The sequence below is a fragment of the Macrobrachium nipponense genome, chromosome 37 (genome assembly GCF_015104395.2).
Source record: "Macrobrachium nipponense isolate FS-2020 chromosome 37, ASM1510439v2, whole genome shotgun sequence".
Lineage (NCBI taxonomy): Eukaryota > Metazoa > Arthropoda > Malacostraca > Decapoda > Palaemonidae > Macrobrachium > Macrobrachium nipponense.
In genome coordinates, this window is record NC_061097.1 from 21862825 (window position 1) to 21871937 (window position 9113).

Below are 9113 nucleotides of genomic sequence, written 5' to 3' on the forward strand. Positions count from 1 at the left end.
TCGATGCGAGTATGAGGAACATCTAAAATCACCTTTGTGCATCCTAAACCCTAATTACATTCTACTATCATTCTCTTTTCTGACAGTGCCTACAGCCCCAACCTAGCAGCTATCGGACCCAGCCGCGTTCAGGAGGAGATCATGAGAACGCTGAAAACCCTCCTGAGTCGCCACGAACGCGAAGACGCCGACAAAAAGCGCCTGAACGAGTGGCGAGTCATTGCCATCACCGTCGACCGCATCCTCTTCTGGATCTTCTTCATTGTCACCACCGTCAGTTCGGTCGTGTTCCTCGTCATCCTGCCGGTCGTGAAGCGCTCCGAATACGTCCGGAATACCTGAGGCTGCTGGTCGGCGTTCGGCTACGTGTAGCAGTGTCGCTAGAGATCAACTTGCATCATCCTCCCCCTAAAAAGCTCTCCTACCAGTCTTGACATTTTTGGGGGGTCGCCCGCGACCGCCCAAAAGTTTGTTTGAGTCAGAAACCAGGAATCAATGTTCCCTCCAGGTGGACCCTGAGCTGCTATTTGTCTTGGTCTTCGGCGACACCCCACCTCACACAGCACTTGGATGTAGTAGTATCTCTGACAATGCCACTCGGTCAAAACATGACGCTTAATCCGTTTTCTTTTTTTTCCCCGCTCATTCGTTCGTTCATTCGTCGATGCATTTGAATACATTGGAGCAGAGAACAGAGGTGAGAGACGAAACCTCAAGGCGGTTGTTTGGGAGCTGCCTCCTCCTTTGAAGGAACTCTTGTGGCGCCTCAGGACGAGGGGGCGTGGAAGTTTTTTGTCCGTTCCTATTTGCAGCGTTCATTCCAGTTCTCAATGGAGCCGTCGAGTACCAGTGGTAAGAGATAGTGAAGACAGAGAGAAAACAGGTGGGGTGTCTGTCGGTGGAGGCCATGATAGGCTTGTCCACTATGTGATAATGGCTTCCAAGTCTCCGAGAGTGTCATCGTCGCAGTGCGGTAACAGGTAGAGCAAGATCGGTGCTTTCTTTGCCTTTTTTGATCCAAAACTTATAAAATACTATAATGATTATAACTATGATTAATAATAATAATACTAACAATAATTACTACAATCCAGGTGGGCCACTCTTAGTACTAGTAGCAAGACGAGTCGTTAGCCCCTGGACAGTGAGTGACTTGACTCTTATTTTCATAATTCTAAGAAGACGAGAGATTTTTCCTCTGCAAGGTAAACTCTGCAGGAAAACTCTGTAACTATTGCAGTTGTTGTTGTTAATAGGCATTAGTTTGGTCAAGAAAAGTCGAGAAAGATTAAAAAGTATTATGTTTTATATATATATAATATATATAATATATATATATATATAGATATATATAATATAGATATATATATATATGTGTATATATATATATTTAGTAGATGCGACTATATCGACTTGAAACTATTCCCGCGGTCTTTGTAGTGAGTTAGGACCTATGCATTTTGTTAAAAGGCTGTCCACAGCTTCTGTTGCGGGCTGATGTTAGAACTTTTATTAATTAAAAACAGAAATTTAATTTTTAAACCAAATGGAGTGACTTTGCTCCCCAAAATATTCGACGTACGAGGGACTGTTATGATGATAAGCCTTAACTTGTGGTTATTCAAATATTTGAAAGTTTATCTATATAGTTTAGGGAGATTCTCTATACCAGTAGATATCGAAGTAATTATAGCAGGCTCAATTGATGACTAATAAAGCATTGCCGTTATTTTCACAGCGGTTTCACGTAAGCACTGTTCCCGCCATCTTTTGCAGCGTCTTGTTGCATTAATTATGCGTCATACGTCGTTCATTTCTCTGCTTATTATTATTCTTTTTGTTAGCGCTGTTTTACGCTACAATGGTCAGCGTCAGTTTTGATACTGGCATTGTCTGCACCGTGCAAAAGGTGCCACAATACGTGCCCATGTGACTTAAGAATACATAGCCAAAGATTGTAGTATGTCGGAAGTCAAGGTGTTTGGTTCTGAATTCCAACACTTGCACGAAAGAAGAATCAGTTCATTCCAAATAAAGGACAAGTGTGTTTTACGCTACGCTACCCAATCGGCTCGACTCGTTTGAAATTAAACACTTCGTATTCAGCGCTAAACTATTATTGTTAAATAGTATGTATCTATGAATTGCACTTCATCATCGCATATTTTGGCTCAAAGTAATATATATATATATATATATATATATATATATATATATATATATATATATATATATATATATATATATATATATATACCACAGGAAAATGATAGGCAGAAATCCAAGCGCTTTCGTCTTTACTAAGACATTGTCTCAGTAAAGACGAAGGCGCTTGGATTTCTGCTTTTCATTTTCCTGTGGTATTCGCTTATTTAGTAAAGTCAGTACATCTACTGTCGTTTTTAAGCATATATATATATATATATATATATATATATATATATATATATATATATATATATATATCGCAAAACGAATTGGTAGATGATGATCGAAATGTACAGGCAAATTAAAATTCTGAAAACCTATTAGACAAAATCACAAGAGATAAATTTGCCAATGGAAAAAACAAAAAACTAATCAAAAATTATTTAGCAAATTTAGAAATCAGCAAAAGCTGAGGTTGTCAGAGAATTTTTCAAATAGAGAAAAAAAAATGCATTTCAACACAATTTAATTTCATTGCCGTTTCGTCTCTCAGTTTCTTTCCAGTTATGTTTTGCCGAAGACGGACTCACATGTTCACTGACACACACCATTCATCAACCCTTTTAGCAACAAGGCGTGGGTGATTCTCCTAAAACTCATTTCATTATGAAATATTATGAAAATGATATACATTATGCGTGCTGTGCAACCGACGCCATTAGTGTAACATTAGTGAGGAAGAAAGCTTCATTGTCATGAGGTGTTCGTTGTCGTAAGAATGTTTTTAAGTGATTTGGAAAGACCCATTCTGCTGAAACAAGTTGTTTTCAGAAATTTAGGCAAGGCCCTTCGACGTCATGAGTCCTCCTCAACTTTTACACACTGCATTTTACCTCAAAATCTAAATCTAATCCTCTCCGTTCTTGTGCAATGTCCACTTTTTACAATGCACGCTGTTGCCACTTTTATTCCTAATTTTTGTGATAATTTGCGTCTGAAAATGTTTGTCGTCAGTCAGACTTTCTCCAAGGACGCTCTTTCTACCATTCCGTGGAAATCTGCTAATTATATCTTAACGGAAGTGATCGAAATGTATTTTTCATATCAACAATGTATCAATTTATCACTATGAGTATGACTTGTTACACTTTTAGAATCCCGGAATGAGGACATACTAGGCAGCTTTCCCCATTTTTATGTTTTTCGTATCATATAAAAAACAGAAAACAATTCCCGTTTTCTATGTCAAGACCATAAAAGGCAAAAGTTCCCTTTTAGCAGCCGGGATCCCTCCAATATATGGGAAAGGCAGTTGTCATTTAGGAAGACTTCATTCCTGTCTCCCGACTGCTTTCCTTCTTGGTGTTGTCGATTCAGCGGAAGTACGAGTGTGGAAATGGCTGTTTGTGTTTTTCTTCCTCTCTTGTAGGAAGATTTAAACGTTAACGGCTGTGTTGTAGTTATAGTGAAACTAACCACTTCGACAAAGGGTGAGAAGAAGCGTCTCTGTTGCGTGGCTGGTATGGTCTTTGCCTGCCACCTCGGTGGCCGCAAGTCCGATTCTCGGGCACCCCATTAAGGGGTCAGAGATGTATATTGCTGGTGATAGAAGTTCACTCTCGACGTGGTTCGGAAGTCACGTAAAGCCGTTGGTCCTGTTGCTGAATAACCACTAGTTCCATGCAACGTAAAAACACCATACAAACAAAACAAGATAGGTGAGTGAGACAAGAAACGACTTTCGATTAAAAAGAAAGAAATAAATGGAAATGAAGAATTGTCTTCTTAAAAGATTGTAACCATTTACATGGGCTGTTTTGTCTACCTGGATGCTTTTGCAGTCTGTTACGCAAAATTCGTAGCCGAAACGGGCGTTCATACATGAAATACTTACGTAAATCTCTATAAATTGGTAATAAGCATTCGGCATTTACATCTCGATGACGCCTAAATGTGATCAGAAAGCTGGGGTGGTTCAGTGGAGATATTGCCAAAGTAATCGGGACAGACAGAAAATATCTTTTATTGTTGATGTTGGAACATACATTTAGATATTTATTTTCCATCATTACCCGTTCATTGTTAGGGCTAAACTACATTACCCCTTGCTCTTCAAACATCTTATGTTTCTGTAGTGTCTGTTTCGCCTTTGGTGACAACCATTGGCACTGTTGCCTTTCATTATTTAGATTATCCCAAATACAAAGCATGCGGATGATTTTTTAAAAGATTTGAATGTTAATACAGACGTTATCTGAATAAGCCATGAGGCTGAAGTTTGGCAGTTTAATAGCTGGTGTAAATAAACCTTCAGTGAACTTTTTTTAACAAGAGTATTAGGGGATGCTGCGGGCGAGGAAGGGCTCTTGGCACTCAATTTGTCCATGTGAAACTTAGAACTTAATGACTTACCTTATTACTTAAGATTATTTGGTTTATTTAAAAAAAACGTATTGCTGATGTTATGTCTCTTCTGGTTTAATCTATTTACTTGCCATTATGTAATCAAGAATTTGATGAGGAGGATGAAATTCTGTTTCTTATAACATGGTATATCTGAGCTTTACCTGTATTTCATTCACTACTTAACATTTTATATTTATTTTTTTGATCAATATCTTAAAGAACTTTGTGTAAAAACTCTCTTTCTGAACAACTGAATTAAATAAAATCATATAAGCCAATACAAAGCCATAAGTAAAAATATTTTCAATTGTTTGAGAAGTTTTCATGAGCTCTTTAAGAAATACAAACTGGACTCTCTCTCTCTCTCTCTCTCTCTCTCTCTCTCTCTCTCTGCGTTACGATTCGTTCTGTTTCCTGTAAATTAGCAAAATTATTTGGCAACAATCATAAGGCTTGGTTCTTACACTTCGGTAATTTTCAGATCATTGAAAATCTTGCATCGCGAGTGGCCATAGTCTATTATTTTCCAGTAGATTAATCGGGTGTTTTTAAATATTAACTCGGACAACAGGATTCGATACAGCTGTTCCTTTGCAAGGTAACTCCAGGGGACGGAATAAATCTCTTATTTCAGTAAATCTGGTAAGGTAGTTGGAAGTTCAGTCTGCTCCTTGTTTTGTTTTGATATTACTATTATCATTTGAGTCTGACTCACAATTTCCTTGTTTTCTTTTATTATTATTATTATTATTATTATTATTATTATTATTATTATTATTATTATTATTATTATTATTATTACTGTCACAGTTTTCTTATTCTGTTTTATCTCATTGTTATTATGTTGTTTCTTATTACTCTCACTCTTAACTCTCTCTGTATAATCTAATTGCTGTAAATGTATTACTGCTTTTGTCTGTCAATCAAAATTCTCATTTTACTGTATCTCGATTTCCGTCGTTTCATCGCACACCAAACATGAGTAAAACTAAATTCGTTCACCTAGACGAAAAAGGAGTCTTCGACTTGAAGGTCAGGGTCACGAGGCTCAAGATTCCCCCAAAGACGAATGCCTAACTCATTACCTCTTCTGTTCATGATTAACTATGAACATTTTCCTATTCTGCGTCAGCCAGAACACACTAAGGTGAAAAGGGTCCTTCCGTGCAGTATTTGGTAACTCATTATATTAAAAGACCTTGCACTATTCCATATTAATAGTTATTTTTTCTTTGTCATACATTGAATTCAGATCTTTTCAAATGTGAAATTTATTTACATTCTTTGTCGACAGCTAACTCATCACTGAATACTTGACCTTTTAAGGAAAATTACTCTTAATATCGACTCCTTCAACTAAAAGCCAACCAGTGGCTATGATATAGTACCCTTATCTAGAATAGGCATGACGGAAGCAAGAAATACGGTGAAAGTACAAGTGAGTGTTTGTCCAAATGAAAGGGGAAAAAAAATTGATCTCAACGAGAAGGCTGAAGACAAAGTTGTGGGTTTATCCCGAGGAAGAAAAATGAGTAGGGCATCTTACAGAAGAGAAGAGATGAGGCTCAACCCGAAGAAGGAAGACCAGGTAGGCATAAAGGCCGCCACTAAAGGTGAGTTTACACTAGGCTTCACCACACTCTGCATACGTAAGACTCGTCACCAACTCCTCCCAAATTCTTGCTAGTCCCACCCACTGGACTGCTCATCAAGACTCACGCCACACCACTAACTCACCCTAATGAGCAGTACAATAGGCAGGGCTAAAAAGAATATGGGAGGAGTTGGTTAGTCTTACGTATGCAGCGTTTGGTGAAGCCTAGTGTAAACTCAGCCTAACGTTCAGTTATGACTGCGCAGTTATGCCTGCACAGTCGGCCTGAACCCACTAATGTTCAGTTTTGACTGAAGCCATAACTGAATGTTAGTGGATTCAGTTCTGCATGCACAGTCTGACTGTGCAATTATAACTGAATGTTAGTGGTGACCTTTACTCTGAAAGGAGGAAGTAGGAGACAGACGACCTCAAATGAAAAAGGAAACGAAATTGTTTGAAAGGGGAAGGAACAATTTGGGACTCGTCATAAAGAAAGACTGAAAAGTGGGGATTTACCCCCTGGGGAAAAAGGAGAAGTTGGGACTCACCCTGAAGGAAATAGGGAAGTTGTAATTGTCAGTGAAGGAAGGAGAATGGGAACTCACACCAAGGGAGGAATAAAAAAAAAGTGAAGGTTCACCAGGAAGGATAAAGGAAGACGCGGGGTTCCCGCTGAAGAAAGAAGTAAAAGAGAGCTTTGCCTGACCATAAAAGAAGAAGTGATGTATTAAGGGAAAAAGAATAAAATCACGAGTGAAACGAAAATCCTCCTTTTGAAAAATGGCAGGTTAAAGGAGTGAATCTACCCTCCTTTTTAAAGGTGGCAGGTTGAAGGAGTGAATTTACCAGGCGAAGATATTGTCCAAGCAACTTGATTAAAAAGGCTTTGGGACTTTCGTTTTAAAATTATGACGCCATAGCCTAACTTCCCCTAATTTAAACGAAGTGTTGTGCCAGTCACGGTTTCACGTGTCACATATTCAAGAAGGGATTTGTTCCTATCGCCACAACTGTAAAATTTCTATTTTTCATTGAGGTGGCATTAAGAATCTCAAATTTTCAACGTACATACAAAACACGGCTATTGACTCTAGCATGGAAATGCATTTTATCAAGCATCACGCTGTATTTGAGACAGCGGTTGGTAAGGGCAGAATTTTAAGTCAGTCGCCTAAATAAGAAATGAGAGCTGAGACCTGTTTCTGCTCTCATCCAATTATAGTACTGTGTAGTAAAATACGGGGCACAAAAATGGTAAGATAAGGAACCTAACCTCGTGCATGTATTCTTCGTATTCTTCGCTTTCTCTCTCTCTTCTTGTAAGAATGAAAATATGCCATGTCAGCCCTAACGAATTCTGCAATGCTGCAATTTCTCACTTAATCGTCTTTTCAGCAAGAAACATAAAACCATGAAAGCATAGTCTTATTGCTTGCCTTAGTCATCATTCATCCCTGATATGTTCGGCAATATTTGATTTTTTACCCCATATATATATATTATATATATGTATATATATATATATATATATAATATATATATATATATATATATATATATATATATATATATATATATATATATATAATTTCAGCCTCCTGTAGACAGATCTCCCTAAGATACGAACTTATCTCGGCGTCAGACCAACCATGGTCATGACAGCCGTGTTACGAACCTAATCAAAACTCTAAATGTGACTCCATTTACCAATCCTTAAAAAAAAAATAGGAAAAGGGTAAAAAATAGAAATGAGACTTTTTATTTATTGTGGTGTATATAAGGTATGAAATATTTGCATTTAATACATCAATATAATCGCTAGTCAGAAGCATCATTTGAGGAATGACCGCAGAAACCAGCATTGCATGAAGCTAAAAATTGACGGCGTCGCCACGGATCTCTCATAGATAGTGACCCCTGAGGTTTTTCGGGTGCCGTTACCTAGGACTAATATCTCATGGGGGAGGGGGGGTCATTATATTCATGATATTTAGTATTTACAGTCTTTTGTTTATGTTTCTACGGTCATCCCCAACAGGCCTGTACTACACACGCCGCAAAGGTAGATACATACTGGGTTAAAAACCTTGTTGAGGATACGGGCTGCTCTAGGAGCAAGTGCCCATGCTGGCATAAGGCCAGCTAAATCTCAAACAAAAACCTTTTGTGGGGTCACTATCTAGGAAAGATCCCATCGCCAGTTAGCACAAATCATCAGTTTATTTTCAGTCCTTTCTTTCTTTCTTTCTTTTTTGGCCTGCAATAATAGACAACATTTTGATGGCTCGTTCGCGCGCACTCGCTCGTTTTTAATCATCTCGTTAAACGGTGACGTCTCACCTATGCGCTGTAAGTTAAGGCAAAAAAATAGCTAAGCAAGCATTTATCGCTACCGTAGTTCATATACAAATTAGAATGTAAGATATATTGCAGGGAAATATACATAAATATATATATAATATAAATACATGAATTCGTATATATGTCTATACGATAGTTGCCATTTTACTGAACAATAAATATATACACAGACATACATACAAACATATACAACAAGGTAAACACACACTATCTATATTGTATATGTATATATATGTACATATGTATGTATACATATATGTATATATATGTACATATGTATGTATACATATATGTATATATACAGTATATTTATATATATACCAAAACTTCAAGACATGTTTTCTTGTAGGTGATCAGGAAGACTGAAGATAGCTCTTGGTTAAATTAAAAAAAAAATCTTTTTCAAGCAATGAAAATTTTACACACATTTGATTTTGCTAGCAGACATAGTATCAGAATGATGGAATAAAAATTCTTTCAATTGTTGCTGTCTTAAGAGATCACAGTCTTATTTTTTATTGAAAATGCATATTCCATGTTTTGATCAGTATTGTGGAGGAACAATAATTGTGTTGTATAATGATGCTTTTCTTCAGTGATG